The sequence below is a fragment of the Euprymna scolopes genome, chromosome 32 (assembly GCF_053919585.1).
Source record: "Euprymna scolopes isolate OS-2025 chromosome 32, ASM5391958v1, whole genome shotgun sequence".
Lineage (NCBI taxonomy): Eukaryota > Metazoa > Mollusca > Cephalopoda > Sepiida > Sepiolidae > Euprymna > Euprymna scolopes.
In genome coordinates, this window is record NC_136513.1 from 98,675,584 (window position 1) to 98,691,326 (window position 15,743).

Consider the following 15,743-nt stretch of genomic DNA (forward strand, 5'->3'; position numbering starts at 1 on the left):
TGAGTTTTATTTCTAAATAATACACTTTAGAAAAATAATTTCACATACCTGCATCAATCTCTCTTTCTGTGTATATGTATGCATTTATAGATTGTACTTATATATGTATTGTCATCTATCTATCTACATATCTCTTTCTATATATGTATATATGCACATATTTATATATACATACATATATATATATATATATATATATATATATATATATATATATATATACGAGCTGGGCCTGTTATCCGGCGGTGCTTGGTATTAGTATACTCCTACACCGACCTCCTCGACCCAAAACTAAAGCACTTCTGCTTATGTTCTTGTTGTACCTCAACCTCCTAATATTTTGACTGACTTTCAAAATGGACACCACCACTCTCCCTATGTTAAGACCGGTTTTCAGAATAAACACTCCCGTTTTGTGAGTGAGGATGCTGTTGACAATTTTATGTATTTTTGTTATGTATCTTTCTCTCTTTCTCCCACTTTTTGTATCTCTGTCTCTCTCCCACTCTATCTGCCGCTCCATCCCATCCTCTCACACTTCTTTCTCTGTCTATATATATATATATATATATATATATATATATATATATATATATATATGTATACACATGTTTATCCATCCCTCGCTATATATATATATATATATATATATATATATATATATATATATATATATATATATGTGCGTATCTTAGCTTCCTTAGTATTTTTCCCACTGGTTGGTTAAACCTGAATGTTCGTACAAACATGCCTTATCGTTTATGCCGGAATAAATGGGGTCCGGAATGAATGCAGTAAACAAAACATTAAGAAATTAACGAATAGGAAAAAAACAATAGAAATATGCAGAAATAACGGTATAAGAAAATTAAGTTTCACGTAGCTGTGCATTGTTTCCAGTGTCTGTTAATGAATAAATATAATAGAATTATCATGATTTTATTGAATCTATGAAAAGTCTTTAAATGCAAAGTTTATGTAGCGAATAAAAAAATCTCAAGATCAAAAAGTTTGTAAAAAATGAATGGATATGTAAAAAAAATGGCGGTATGTTTATAAGTGGCGAATGTATTATGGAGGAAGATGCGAATTTCGGAAATGGAAAAATTATTATCTATAAATAGGAATATGTAAAACCTATGGTATGTGTATGTGCCTAATAATCTAGTAAGAGCAGTTATAACCTAGCAGAGTAGAAATATGTAGAAATGGTGCCGGTGTCTAGTGGGAGCGGTGGAAACACAGAACAGATAGAGAGGAAAATAGGAACTTCTTCTAAAGATGTAGAGATTGTGATCGTGGCGCTCTTTGGAACTAACATAGGATTTAATTATAACGCCTAAATGTATATATAATGTCGTTTTCCATTTTTTTCGCACAGAAATCGAAAAGAGTAGACATTATTAAATAACTGCTATAAACTCTCTTTCACAAAAAAAGAGGAAAAATGTGTAGGATCAACAAGGAATTGAACCCAGTACTTACACGTGACGAAAATTGAAAAATGACAAACGAAATCCAGTGCTTTCTGTATGAATAAAAAAAGCCAAATTATTTTCTCAAAAATTGTAACGCGAGGAAATAAATACATGAAAGAAATAATAGGTAAATAACAAGGTACGAATTTTGTAAAGGTTTTCTATCTATACAGTTGGTACTATAGAAAAAGTAAATCAACGAATTGTGTTGTTTCTGAAAAAAATCTCATTTTGTCATTAAGTAATACCATACCGCCCCTCCAAAAATCCAAATGTACGAGTTTGCAAAACAAATTTTGGAAATGTTAAAATTCCAACAAAGTCAACAATTAGAACTTGATAAAAGGTTTCGAAAGGAGCAATTGGCAATACAGAAACAAAACGAAGAAAAGCAGTTAAATTTAATAAAATATCTCGAAGAAGAACGGCTAAAAGGAAAGAAAGAAATTAACCAAAAGCGGGTAGAATTAATGAAATACTTCGAGGTAAAACAGAAAAGAGAAAAGGGAAAAATGTAGGAACAAATATTAGAATTGAAAAAAAAATTACATTTAGAGCAACACAATCAATCAGATAAAAAATGGATTTGATAACGCAAGTTTTAGTGAATAAGAATAGCGGAGAAGTAACCAGCACGGCCTTTTCCCAAAATGGAATCTTGTCAGCTATTGATACATTTCACTTGGCTCCTGAGGAAGCCCTAACGTTTGAGGCATATTTCAGAAAATTTGAGGATTTTTTAAAAGATTGATTGCAGTGCATGGACTGAGCAAGAGAATGTTCGTTTATTGCTACGAAAGGTAGGCACCTCCGAGCATAATAAATTCGTGGACTATATTTTACCAAGAAAAACAAACGAATTGTCGTTTGACGAGGCATTAAAATTATTAATGCAGGTATACTATCCAAAAAGAAGCCTTTTTTTATAAAAGATTGAAATGCATGAATCTTACACGTAAGGAAAATCAGGACTATATGACATTTTTGTCTATAGCTAAAAAGAACTGTGACGATTTCAAATTGTCGTCATTAACGGCCGACAATTTCAGATGCTTCATATTCACACAATGTGTGATAGCAACAAAAGACGCTGGTATAAGACGTCGTGGTCTAAATAAATTGGAATTAGAACCTGATTTGACGCTTCAGAAACTGGCTGAAGATTGTCAGCGGTTTGTTGCAATGAAGCAAGATTCCCGAAACATAGAGGAAGCAGGTATTGCGCACATTAGATAAATAAGCTTCAAAAGTAAAGGACACCCGCCCGCCAGCAATTACCAACCAAGAGGCAAAAAGAACCCTTCACAAAATTATCAGGATAGACAAAATCCTAGGACCCCTTGTAGAAAATAGTGGAGGACCTCATGGGTAAAATGCATGTCAGTACCAAAGGAAAATAACATGTGACCTATGCACGCTAGAAGGTCACAAGGCCTCATATTGCAGAACAAAAGTAGGTAAAAACTGCAAAAATGGACCCTTCACCAAGAGAGAACACAAGGAAGTATGTTACGGTGAGAATCAGAAATAAAGAAGTAAAACTGCAGCTCGATTCAGGGTCGGATTTATCAATTATAAATTTTCACGCGTGGAAGTGAATACGAAGCCCACAATGAAAAAGGCAGATAAAATCGCAAGATTGGTAACTGGTGAAAAAAATAAATTTTGAGGGTGAGCTAGTCATTAATGTGTCACTAAATACAACGACAAAAAGCTAAAAGTGTTCGTTCTAAGGAACGCAACGAACTTAGTTGGGACCGATTGGATTCAGAAATTTAAATTATGGGACTCAGCAATAAGTGTTTTTTATCACCAAGTCGAAAACCTAACGGCCGAAGCCGACAAACTCAAAAAAATCTTTAAAAAAATCTTTTTCAAGTGTGTTCTTCGAAAAGCTTGGATGCTGCACAATATACAGGCGAGATTCGAATTGCTGGACGAAGCAAAACCAATATTCAAAAAGCCACGGAGCGTACCGTTCGCTTCGAGGGAAAAATTGAAAAAAAAATTGGAAAGACTAGTTAACACGCGGATTTTTACCTCTATTAAGTATAATGAGTGAGCAGCCCTCATCGTATACATGAAAAAATGTAAAGAGATTACGGTATGGGCGGACTTTTCGACCGGATAGAATGTGGCGCTCAAGGACCATCACTAACCGCTACCAAACCCAGACGAAATACTCGCTAACTTAAATGGCGGAAATATTTTTCCAAAATAGACTTAAAGGAGGCGTACCTACAAATACCAGTAGAGGAAGATAGCTCGAAACTTTTGTGTATCTCAACGCACAAAGAACTGTATAAATTCAATAGATTAGCATTTTGTATAAAAGTTGCACCTGCAATTTTCCAACAGGTAATTGATACTTTGCTAAGTAGTTTGGATTTCGTAATAGGCTATCTAGACGATATTCATATGCGTAGTCAAAATGTTGAACAACATAGAGATAATGTATTTCAAGTGTTTGACAGAATAAAAGAATACGGCTTTTTTTGGAACTAATTAAATAAGTGGGTCATATCATAGAAAAGGACGGGAGAAAACCCAATCCAGCCAAGTCCACAGCTATAAAAGGCATGTCAGAACCTCATAATGTAACTACATTGCAGAGTTTTTTTAGGGCTCGCAGACTATTATTAACGTTCATTAAGAACATGCAATATATTGCGTGCGCTATTGCATGTACAAAAATGGAACTGGACGCCTGAGTGCCAGGCAGTGTTTAAGAAATTAAAAGATGTATTAACGTCGGATTTATCCCTGAATCATTTCAATCCGAAACAAGAGCTTTTTGTTGCAATTGACGAAAATTCTTATGGGATCAGGCGTGCATTCTATACAAGATGCCTGATGGGCCCACTAAGCAGATCGCCCATGCGTCAAGAAGTTTACTTCCTGCCGAGAAGAATTACTCCCAAATCGAAAAAGAAGCACTTGGGATCATATTCGGCATTACAAAATCCCACTGATTTTTACACGGTCGTAAATTTAAATTGCAAACTGACCATAAGCCGCTCATTACCATCTTTGGCTCTAAAAAAGGTCTGCCAACTTACATAGCCAACAGACTGCAAAGATGGGGGGGGCATTCTACTGAATTACGATTTCAGTATGGGATTTCTTACATCTGCGAAGTTAAGTCATGCAGACGGATTGTAGCGAGTACTCCCGAAATCAAGGGAACCGCTAGAAGACAGAGTAATAACGGCACTACAAAGTGAAAAAGACTATACACGCATACTAAGTAATACGGTAAAGGAACTACCAGCCATTTTGGAAGATACAATAAGGGAGACTGAAGAAGATAGTTTCATCAAAGAAATGAAACAAAAAAAATTACTCGGATAAATCGGCGGCGGAAGCTTATTCTATGTGCAATGAGATACTGTTGTACCGAGAAAGAGTAGTAGTCCTAGCAAAACTACAAAAGAAAATTTTCATGCGGGGCACCCTGGGACTACGCGAATGGAGAGCCTCATGAGGTCCTACGTTTACTGGAAGAGTATGGACACTGATATAGAAGGCACGGTAAAGTCGTGTAAGGAATGACCATTGGCTGCAAAAGCGTCCCCAATACAATTTAGGCCGTGGCCTAAAACGGACCACCCATGACAAAGAATACACGTAGATTACGCAGGCCCACTGGATGGAAACTATTATTAAATAGTGGTAGAGAGTTTTTCAAAATGGCCCAAGGTATTTCGATGTAAAAGTCCAACAACGGATTTTACAATCCGTGCTCTTCACGGATGATTCGTTAGGTTTGGTGTGGTTGATTGTCTAGTGTCAAACAATGGCACACAATTCACTTCAGCAGATTTTAAAAGCTTCTGCAAGGATTTTCAGGTTAACCACATAAGGACGCCAACCTATCATTCCCGATCGAACGGTCAGGCAGAGAGGTTTGTAGACACGTTGAAAAGAGCCATGAAGAAAGCTAAAGGAACGCCCTAAGAAAAGGCATTAAAACAGTTTTTACAAGTTTACCGAATTACGCCAAATGAAAGCGCTCCAGCGAAGATGTCGCCGCAGAGTTAATGTTCGCGAGGAAAATTAGGCCGGTCTTCGAGAAACTTTTGCAAAAACATGTGAAACCGCCAAATCCTATAGTTCCTAAAAAGAGGTATATACCAGGCGAAAAGGTATTTTTCCAGGTACACAAAAATAATAGCACGATGTTGGAACTAGGAAAGGTCCAGAAAACTCTCGGGCGTATGGTCTACATTATCGAAGGTCAAAGATTTACGCACAAGAAACATTTAAACCAAATTCGGAAACATATAACTAATGAGTAAAGGCAAACGCCTGCTGAACAAGAATAAGTAATGGACCTGATATATAACATGTTAGACTTGGTAACACCACAAGCAGCGAGACAACACCGGTGCTCCAGGAAAAGGAAAAAGACCGTGTCGATAGAGATCAACCCCAGGAAAAAGCTCGGGAGGGAGATGTTGAGGGGTACAAATCACCCCTATTTGAGTACGAAGTGGAATCAGCCAGTTCTATGAATAACACTGGTTGCAGGGACTAAATAGACATATTTATACCATGTTTAACCGCGTGCTACGAACACGTTCCTCTCATACCACTTTAGTGGTTCCTGCATTCTTTATGATAAATACATATTATATTTTATACACGTTACACTATTTGTGGTTTCTTTTATTTGTAACCCCTAGCACGGGTCTAGAATAATAATATATATATATATATATATATATATATATATATATATATATATACAGACGCGCACACATATTTGTTTTTCAGTGGGAATATAGTTAAAATTAAAATTTAAAAAGCATTAATGTCATTCAAGAAGGTCAAGAATGATCAAGTTATTAGAAAATACCAATCTGCGCACGTTGGCTAAGAGATCCACCTTTTTAATTTGATTGGGACGATTTCGAAAATTTTCCAAATTCCGATACAATTACCGATTTCTTCTTCAATTCTTTTAAACTCGCTAATATGTAGTTTTAATCATTTCTGCATATATTTTCTCTAACTTAAAATATACTCTTCTGGAGTGATCTATAGAGTTTAATTTTTCTGGATTGTAAAATCAATAAATCATGTTATCATTAGTAGCAGCAATGGAGAATGAGGTTTTAAACAAAATAAAACCAAAAATTAAAAAAATAAAATAATGTTTTTTGGAATATGACAATAGCCACTAACGTTTTCGATTCTTGATTCCGCTTTCGATTGCTTATGCCAACAGTAATGTATCCAGATAACACACTATATTCTGTTTTGTTGTTTTATAACGGTTTCAAACGGGACGCACGTTCACGCTCATAAATTACAAAATGAAAAAGAAAATGTCCGACTTCCTTAACAATTAAGATGGGTATTGTCTTCTTTTCATCTCGAGATTTTATCAGAAATATTTTGAGTCTTCATTCTATAGTGCAAAGTTATTAATTACTTTGAAAAGCGCTCTTCTGTTCTGCCATGAAATTCCTGACAGATAGCCTCGCGATGAAGGACACAGCGTGAAGAGGGCTGTAAAGATTTAATCTGAGATAAAAACTATCTAAAGAAACCTTTTATTCTCGACGTGACCTACTAGAGAAACATCATTGCAAGAGAGAGTCGGATTATTACGGAACCACGCCCATGAGAAGATCAATAACTGTTTTAATATTAATGATAATCACATTTCCTAGAAACTATTGAATTTTTAATATTAATTTTATTCATTTTATATTTAAATTGCTCTCTGTGCGGAATGGAAGAGAATGTAAGCAAAACAAGTAGATTATTCAAGCATATTAGTTTACATTAGTTTATATTGGTTTACGTTAGTTTACATTGGTTTATATTAGTTTACATTAGTTTACATTAGTTTACATTGGTTTATATTAGTTTACATTAGTTTACATTAGTTTACATTGGTTTATATTAGTTTATATTGGTTTACATTAGTTTACATTGGTTTATATTGGTTTACGTTAGTTTATACTGGTTTATATTAGTTTATATTAGTTTACATTAGTTTACATTGGTTTATTTTAGTTTATATTAGTTTACATTGGTATTCGGATTGGTTAGGTTTTAAAGAAGTTGAAGATTTAGATAGGATTACGAAATAAAAGTCAATTACTTCAGATTAAATGTGGAGATATTTTTGTTATACAGAGTTGATAGCTGCACAATTAAAAATGTCATGAGAAGCAGGTTGGACGCAAAAATTGATATCAATTTAGTAAATTCGAGTTTTTAAAAACAATTCCTCTCATGGTAGTTGGGTGCCGCGTGCTAGGAAGAAATAAGCATATATTCTAGCGTTGATTCAGCCATATATTAAGCTCATTATTTTATACAGTTTTAATATGGACAAGTATACGACCGTGCCTGGTTCAATTATGTAAGAGGACGAGATAGCAATAAAAATTACAATATAGAACGGTCAGTGAACAGTAAAAAATGTTTTTCACAAAGCTGCCGAAGGCTGTAATGAGCATCATTAAGATATAATAAAGTAATTATCTAAGAGAACAGCTCAAAAAGTCATTGTTCAGATTAAACTTGAAAACGGGCATGTTATAGTAAGCTAGGAAGAAGCCCTGCAGTATGGTGTAACCCAGACGGAAACATCTAGGAAAGGAACTTTTCTCTTTGAAGTTCCGTTTCGTTTTAGGCAGCGTAAGTGAGAAGAGGATAAGACAAAAAAAAACACACACACACAGACATATATATATATATATATATATATATATATATATATATATATATATATATATATATATATGTATAACTGAAATCAAAATTCTAATTCGACCCTGTAAAACATCACAGCATGAACTCGTATAGCATCAAATATTTTAAGACATTTTCTCCGTTTCATCCTTTGTGCACATAAAACAAAACAGAATCAGCATGAGCAAATTCTTTAAAGAGTTTTAACTTAATGAAAAACAATGTCGTAATGCTGCTTCACATCTTACTACAACGTTGCTGTTTTAAGACAAATATAAACAAAATCTTATGAGAGCACCCACTTTAAAAGTAACATTCTGATCTATTACACTATGATTTCTAATCCTCTACGTCATACTGCACCTGACTAATCTTATTAAATCATATCATTGGGCGTTTTGGGAGCCTTGATAAACGGTAATCTGTTAGTATGTACAAATCTCACATAAGAACTTAAATAGGTTTCACAACATTTTTTATTACTCACTGGACTGGATGAGGTAAAACATCTATCCTCGACCTATATACTGAACTGAACTACTACGGCAACTTAGAAAAAAAAAAGAGAAAAAAGAATTGTTTAAAAAATCCCGGTGAAAGGCTTTATTATAAGCCTAAAATAATAAACTTTTAATAGATTAATCTTCATTTAAAACAATAAGAATATTGCACGTGCCTGATCTTCTAACCGTCATGTTTTTAATGTAATTTTCTCCGCGCTTCAAAGAAGTGGGCTTTTATTAATATATATACTTAGTTTTATTTCTATTTTTTTTCTAGCAAAAAGTGTCAAGATTGCAATTTTCCTTTTAGATTAAAACAGGGTTAGAATACATTTAGTTTATTTGAGGACGGGCGATATTTTCTTGCTTTTCATGAACTCGACATTTACCAGTCATCTAAAACTAATTAACATATCATTAGATCATTATCTAGCTGGAGACCTGTATTTACATACGCTGGGACCTGTAACATAATTTTATGGAATCATATTTTTCTCATAGATATTTTGCTTAAATAGTCAAGAATTAACTATTCAACATTTTATAAAGTAACAGTTTCTAGTGTATAATTCTTCAGTCGCGGTAAATCCTGTCGATGTTCTGTGCATAAGTCTGGTCATTATCTCCCATTTCCGGCTGGACTGTTAATGCATTCACCTCCATATTCATTAGAATCAACTTTACAACATCATCGATTTTTGTAGCTTTTCCAGTAAACGGCGTTAGGATATCACTGTTTAACAAAACTTATAAGCATATGTTTTCCCATTTTGCTGAAAGTTATTGTAGAAAAACAGTCGAGAGTTTAACTTTCTAACATTTTCAAGTAACAATTGCCGGGGTTTAATTTGACGTAATGCTGTCAAAACCCACATCTCAAATTCTGTCACACTTCTCAAATCTTGCTATTCAAAATCTCGCAACTATTGCCAAAACATTCTACATCAAATCCAACACTGCTGTTAACACTTACCACTCCAAAACTCGCTAATACAAAACTCGTAATACTGCTATAAAAACTCGAAACACGAAAACTTGTAATACTCCTGTCAAAATTGCTATTACACCATCCAAATGCACACTGCCCAAATCCCTGAAAAATCAGCTTTTTTTATTTAAAACAAAAATCATTTCATTTGCATATCAAATGACAAGATCGCAAACATATAAAGGAAATTACCAGATATTTTCTTTTCTTTATTTTTGCCTGTCACCAAATACTACAGGTTGTATAAAAACAGGTTTGCATCAATTTTCCTTTTAAGCATGTAATCTCTCTAGATAAGTCGTGAAGCCACTTAAAGCAAAAGGTATTTAGTCCTGTTTTAATTTTTGGTCAATAGTTAAAAGTCCGCAAATTTTCTTTTCCCTGCCCGTCTGGGGTCGTTCTGGAACTGCTTGGGGTAATTAGATACAAAAATGGCGTACGTCATCTCAACCCTAATCCTCCTCTGCTTTGTGGAATGCATAGTTTGGATCGTCCAGTCGACGCTTTTTCATTTAATTGCGGTTTATTTAATCTGTGAATTTAGGATTTTTATAATGTATACCATATTTCCAAGTTTCTGTTTATAGTGCTCTGTTTCCATAAAAGCGTGTTGTTATTCTAAGTCTTGTAGAAACTTTTCTCCTGGGGCGTAGTTTTCTTAGGCACAATACAAGGCCGTAACATTGTTTATGTTACAGTTTTCGGAAATCGGGTTTTATCTTTCTCTAGAACGTAGTCGTCGGTAATAATGCTGGTGGTGTCTTAGGATTAGGTGATACCCCATACACCCGTAGAATCTGCTGTAATGCTCTTTCTGTAGTGGTGCCAGCTGCTGTTTTTGACGGCTCGTTTTAAAGTCTCGTGGATGGTACTAATGATTAATTCGTAACTATTTGGACTCATTATACGAATATTTTTCCATTTTCATTTACTAAAAAATCAGTAATTCTAATAAAATAATTCATAGATGAAAAAATGAGTTTTTTTAATCTGAGTACTTCTGGTCCTTTTGTGTAGCGACCTACCATCATTAAGTAATACCGATCCTCTAGCCGCGAGGTAAAATACTAGGTTGGGTGACTAGCGATGTCTATCCTTCTCTCGAGAGTAGATGGGTCTCTCTTAAGCCGTGGTAAGCAATTCATCCAGTGATGGCGTCATGATAAAAATACCCTTGATAGCCTTGGCGAACTACCAAGTATTAAGCTACGGACAAGGTTTGCATTACACTAGAAACTCGTGTAGTGAGTTCAATCCTGGCTGCGGCCGCATGTTACGTTCCGTTAAAATCTTCTTATGGCCCTGCGACATCCATATAGATTCTAGACCAAGGTTGGTGTGTTCGCTGCTATGGTTTGTAGGTGAATAGACATATCTTTGTCTTAAAATCATGACTCTTGTATTATTCGAGAATGTTTTTATTTCACAGTCAATAGTTTTTTTTAATTCTGTTTATTCCAGGATGACCCGTATGATACTCCTTCGTTATTCATTTTTGTAACGCTTTTGGTGTGAACAAGAAGACGTCATTGAACATAGAAAAAACTGTTTGTATTTTCTTGTCTGTAGTTGATATTTTGTTTTGTAACTCTTATAAATTCGTCTTTTTGTGATTCATATTTAATGTCATGTAATTAGGGCCTTTCTGATACCATGTAAACCATAATTTTCATTTCAATGGAGGTAATTACCGAGTCCCTTAAATGGTCGCTATATTTCGCGCCCATCCTTGAAAGTCCGCTCGCATGGTACTTTTCCATTACATTTTCATTCAACAAAATAGTACTCTACATAAGCAATTTGTTTGTTGTGTATAGCGGCTCACTATGAAAAAATAACGAGGGGAGAATTAAACTACCTTGTTTCTATGACGTCAGCTGCTGACCCGGCAAGGATAACTTAACAGTTGATAGTTTGTCAAGAGTATGCTTCACGGCATCAAACTTGGACAAACTCACAACGCCAAATAACAATATTTGTCACCAAGGCATGCTGTGATGGGTGAAAAGAATTTAAAATTCTAGATTTTATAAGTTAAAAACTGACGTTTTTATAAAAGCAACAGAACAATTTGAAAGACTCAATCTTGATTTTAAAGGACCCCTATCAAGCAAAAAAATGGAATATATATAAACTATTGTCGACGAATAATCATGGCTTCCTTTTACCTTCCCTTGCTCAGACATCTCGGCTTCTACAATTCTACAATAATAGAATTAAAAGCTATAAAACGTACAAGTATGATTAAATACGGGTTGGACAAAACTCATCAACGAATCGTGATTATGTTTTTTGTAAGTAACCAAAGCATTTTAAGGTAAGAATAATTCAGCCCGTCCGATCATAAAAGATAAGCGATTTTTAAGTATTAGAATGGATTGTCGTAGAATGGTTTGTATTAGCCGGTTTTGTATTAGAATTGTTTATATTAGACGGTTAGTATTAGAATGGTTCGTATTAGAATGGTTTGTATTAGACGGTTAGCATTAGAATGGTTTGTATTAGAATAGTTTGTATTAGAATCGTTTGTATTAGAATCGTTTGTATTAGACGGTACGTACTAGAATGGTTTATATTAGAATGGTTTCTATTAGAATGGCTTGTGTTACAATGGTTAATATAAGAATGTTTTTATTACAATGGTTAATATACGAATGGTTTGTATTAGAAAGGTCTGTATTAGAAAGGGTTGTATTAGGAGTGTTTGTATTATAATAGTTTGTATTAGAAAGGTTAGTATCAGAACGTTTTGTAGAAGAATGATTTATATTAGAATAATTTCTATTCGAATGGCTTGTATTTGAATGGTTAGTATTCGAATGGTAAGTGCTCGAATGGTTAGTATCAGAATGGTTTGTATTAGAATGGTAAGTATAAGAATGATTTGTATTAGAATAGTTTGTATGAGAATAGTTTATATTAGACTGGTTTGTATTAGAATGGTTTGTATTAGAATGGTTTGTATTAGAAAGGTCAGTATTCGAATAGTTACAATTCGAATGGTTAGTATAAGGATCGTTTGTATTAAATGTTTTTTATGAAAATGGTTTTTATTAGAATAGTTTGTATTAGATTGCTTTGTAGTAGAATTGTTTGTATTAGAATATTTTCATTAGAACTGTTATAATGAGAATGGTTTGTTTTAGAACGCCTTGTATTAGATTAGTTTGTATTAGAATGGTTTGTATTAGAAAGGTTATTAAAATAATAGTTTGCATAAAATGTTTTCTTTCGGAATTGCATGTATAGAATGGTTTGTATCAGAATGTGGTGTATTAGAATGGATTGTATTCGAATGGTTCGTATAATAATGGTTTTGGTTAGAATGGTTAGTATGAGAATGACTTGTATTAGAAGGTTTAATATAAGAATGGTTTGTATTGGAATGGTTAGTATAGGTATGGTTAGTATTAGAATGGTTTGTATTAGAATGGTTTGTATTAGTAATCTTTTATTGGAACGATTTGTATTAGAATGGTAATATCCGACTGGTTAGTATGATAATGTTTTGTATTAGAATGGTTAGTAATCGCATTGTTAGTATGAGAATTGTTTGTATTAGAATGGTTTTTATATGAATGATTTTATTAGAATGGTTAGTATTAGAATGGTTTGTATTTGAATGTTAAGTATTCGAATGATTAGTATAAGAATGTTTTTTATTAAAATGGTTAGTACTAGAATGCTTTTATTAGAATTGTTATTATTCAGATGGTTAGTATTACAATGATTTGTATTAGAATGTTCTGTATTTGAATGGTTATTAGTAGAATGATTTGTTTTAGAATGCTTTGTATTAAAATAGTGTGCATTTCACTTGTTTGTATTAGAATGCTTTGTATTCGAATGGTTAGTGTAAGAATGGTTTGAATTAGATTGGTTTGTATTATAATCATTAGTATTAGAATGGTTTGCATGAATGGTTTATATTAGAATTATTTGTATTAGAATGTTTGTATTAGAATGGTTAGTATTTGAATGGTTAGTATTCGAATTTTTTGTATTAGGATGTTTTTTTATTAAAATGGTATGTATTAGAATGGTTTGTACTGAAATGGGTAGTATTCAAATGGTTTTTATTACACTGGTTTGTATTCAAGTGGTTAGTATCGACCGTTTTGTATTAGAATGATTTGTATTAGAATGATTTGTATTAGAATGGTTTGTATTCAAATTGTTTATATTCAAATTGTTTGTATTAGTTTTTTTTGTATTAGAGTTGTTAGTATTCGAATAGTTTGTATTAGAAAGGTTTTTAATAGAGAGTTCTAGTAATTTTTTGTATTAGAATGGTTTGTATTAAAATGGATAGTATTCGAATGGTTAGTATAAGCATGGGTTGTATAAGAATGGTTTTATTAGAATGGTTTGTATTAGAATGGTTTGTATAGAATGGTTCTGTTAGAATGGTTTTCATTAGAATGGCTTGTAATAGAATAGTTTTTATTAGAAATGTTAGTATTAGAATGTTTTTATTAGAATTGTTTCTAATAGAATGGTTTCATTAGAATGGTTAGTAGTTGAATGTTTAGTAGTCGAATAGTTTGTATTCAAGTCGATAGTATTCGACTGGTTTGTATTATAATAGTTTGTATTGGAAAGGTGTGTATTAGAATGGTTTGTATACGAATGATTTGTATTAGAATGCTTAGTATTCGAATGGTCAGAATTCGAATGGGTAATATAAGAGTGGTAAGTATTAGAATGGTTTGTATTGGAATGGTTTTTATTTAAATTGTATTTATTAGAATAGTTAGTGTTCGAATGGTTAGTATAATAATGGTTTGTATTAAAATGGTTTGTATTAGAATGGTTTGTATGAGAATGGTTTGTATGAGAATGGTTTGTATTAGAATTGTTCGTATTCGAGTAGTTTGTATTAGAATAGTTTGTATTAGAATCGTTTGTATTAGAATCGTTTGTATTAGACGGTACGTACTAGAATGGTTTATATTAGAATGGTTTCTATTAGAATGGCTTGTGTTACAATGGTTAATATAAGAATGTTTTTATTACAATGGTTAATATACGAATGGTTTGTATTAGAAAGGTCTGTATTAGAAAGGGTTGTATTAGGAGTGTTTGTATTATAATAGTTTGTATTAGAAAGGTTAGTATCAGAACGTTTTGTAGAAGAATGATTTATATTAGAATAATTTCTATTCGAATGGCTTGTATTTGAATGGTTAGTATTCGAATGGTAAGTGCTCGAATGGTTAGTATCAGAATGGTTTGTATTAGAATGGTAAGTATAAGAATGATTTGTATTAGAATAGTTTGTATGAGAATAGTTTATATTAGACTGGTTTGTATTAGAATGGTTTGTATTAGAATGGTTTGTATTAGAAAGGTCAGTATTCGAATAGTTACAATTCGAATGGTTAGTATAAGGATCGTTTGTATTAAATGTTTTTTATGAAAATGGTTTTTATTAGAATAGTTTGTATTAGATTGCTTTGTAGTAGAATTGTTTGTATTAGAATATTTTCATTAGAACTGTTATAATGAGAATGGTTTGTTTTAGAACGCCTTGTATTAGATTAGTTTGTATTAGAATGGTTTGTATTAGAAAGGTTATTAAAATAATAGTTTGCATAAAATGTTTTCTTTCGGAATTGCATGTATAGAATGGTTTGTATCAGAATGTGGTGTATTAGAATGGATTGTATTCGAATGGTTCGTATAATAATGGTTTTGGTTAGAATGGTTAGTATGAGAATGACTTGTATTAGAAGGTTTAATATAAGAATGGTTTGTATTGGAATGGTTAGTATAGGTATGGTTAGTATTAGAATGGTTTGTATTAGAATGGTTTGTATTAGTAATCTTTTATTGGAACGATTTGTATTAGAATGGTAATATCCGACTGGTTAGTATGATAATGTTTTGTATTAGAATGGTTAGTAATCGCATTGTTAGTATGAGAATTGTTTGTATTAGAATGGTTTTTATATGAATGATTTTATTAGAATGGTTAGTATTAGAATGGTTTGTATTTGAATGTTAAGTATTCGAATGATTAGTATAAGAATGTTTTTTATTAAAATGGTTAGTACTAGAATG